Raw genomic sequence first — 2,290 nt, 5'->3', positions numbered from 1 at the left:
GTTCACAAAATGTGCCTTATGAGGAGCTGTAACAGCTGAGGGATTAGCTGGCCCAGGAAGGGAATTTGAAGTGATGGGAACACATAGAATAAAAGTGGGGAAGGGAAAAGGCTGGGCATGTTGCTGAAGCAGAAGGCAAAAATACTGATTTTTATTTTTTTTTTCCCACTAGATTTTGCAGTTCTGTGCAAGGCAGTTTGAAGATGTATCAGGTCAGGATGGGGGGTTTCTGCAGAGAACCACAGCTGCCAGGAGTGTGATTTCAGCTGTGGTTACACACAGCACTGGAAGGGTTGCATGGATGGGACAAAATCTGAAGTGTGGCACCATTGGTGCCAGTGCAGGAGCAGAGGACTCTGTGCCAGTGATGGTCTGCCTGCAGTTTCATGCTGTGGGTGTGATATCACCCCCTGTGACTGGAAAAACTCCAGGTGTTTATTTAGGAAATGCTCACAGTGCTATCCTCCTGCTTTTTGAATGAACACTTAGGGTGGGGTGTGCTGGCTGCTGCTTCAGTTCTTTTGAACTTCCTGATGAGGCAGCTTTTCCCTGTGCTTCCCAACTGCCCAGTCTTGTTTTTCACTGTTTGGATCATTTTCTTCAAGAAGTTTTTACTGTGCTCTCTTTATCCTTTCTTTCAAGCTGCCACGTCACCCCTACATCACCAGTACCTGCCTGAGTTGTCTCAGGAGATGGCCTCAGTTTAGCCCTTTCATCCCTTATATTCAGTCTGGGAGGTGTTGTGAGACCTACACCTCTCCTGACCCCAGGACAGTGTCTTCTGCCCAGAGCTGGAATGTGGCACTATTGTGGCAGTGCCACCCAGGTCCCCTCAGAGTGACATTGTGTGGCTCCGCCCCATTAACCCCACGTGTGATGAGGCTGAGGTTTTTCCCTTTCTATCCATAGCATCAACCACTTGTGGATACCCTGTAGAGACCTTGACATCTCATCACTGCATCCCAAAGACTGGAAAGTGCTCCACTCAGCTCAGTGTTCCTCACCCATTGTTTTCTGGCAGGAGTAGACATCACCTCTTGCTTTTCCACCCTTCAAAACAAAAGAAGTAGGACAATGTTACTCAACCATAGCTGAGCACATCCTTACCTTTTCCTGTCCCCTCACTTAGCCCTTCCTGTTCCCTAGTTGCAGTACAGTTGAGAGGCAAACAACATGGCAATTTATTTGGATTACAAGATTAAAGGATTTTAATTTTACAAGTCATAAGTAAAAGAAGCAAAATAAGAGAGTTCATTAAGCCTGTGTTTACTTGTTCTTTTTGTAAATGCCATTTTGTCACATTCTGCAGTTGCACGCAGACCAAAGCAAAATGAGGGCAGGTAGACATGGAGATGCCTGAAAATGACAAAGTAGCAACAGCCTTTGAGGGGCTTATTTTATTTGAAAGAAATAGTTCAAATAAATTAATTCTACCCTTGAGTAAATTAAGTTTAGCACAGAGAAAGCCCTTCTGTGTGGGTGAGCACCAGTCCCAGCCACCTGCGGTGAGGCAGAAGTTGTGGGGTGATGAGGCCACAAACCTGACTGTGCCCTCTCGTACAAAGGGGCAGCAGTGACTGCTTCTCAAGCAGATTTCAGTGTCAAGTTGCAGGTGTAATACATAGCATAAATAAATTCATGCTAAAGTTATAATCTTGTCTGATAAGAATCCTAGTATATTTCCAGGAAACCTTCTCTGATGAGATTATGGCGATATGCAGCAAGGCCAACATGAATATTCGTCTGCAAGAAGCATATTTCCAAGAAACCTCCGTCTGATAAGATTATAACTCATGAATATTCATCTGCAAGAAGTGTATTTCCAAGAGACCCGACAAGATTACAACATATTCACCCAAAACAACATGAATATTTGTCTGCAAGAAGAATATTCCAAGAGACCCCCGAAGAGCCTGAAAACATATAAAAAACACCCTGAGACAGTTGCAGTTTGTGACGCATGGTGAAGCGGTGCTAAGCAAGCCTCTCCCTGCCTCACCGGATGCTGTCTGCCTGGTACAGCATCGAACTGAATTTTGCTTGTGGCTTTTTATGATTGTTTATTTTAATAAATCCTTCTTATTAATCAAGTTGGCCGCTCATATATAACACAGTCCAGGAGAGCTGCTCATTTTAAAAGGCCCTTATTAAAAGACAGCTCTGGAGTGTGGGCCCAAGGGGTTGCACACGCCAGCACTGCTCCCCCTGGACGAAGGCAGAGGATTCGTGCAGCTTTGTCACTAGCGCCGAACTGAGCCAGCCTTCCTTCTTTCTTTCTTTCCTTCCTCCC

This window comes from Parus major, chromosome 12 (assembly GCF_001522545.3).
Source record: "Parus major isolate Abel chromosome 12, Parus_major1.1, whole genome shotgun sequence".
Classification (NCBI taxonomy): Eukaryota; Metazoa; Chordata; class Aves; order Passeriformes; family Paridae; genus Parus; species Parus major.
This window is presented reverse-complemented; position numbering follows the sequence as displayed.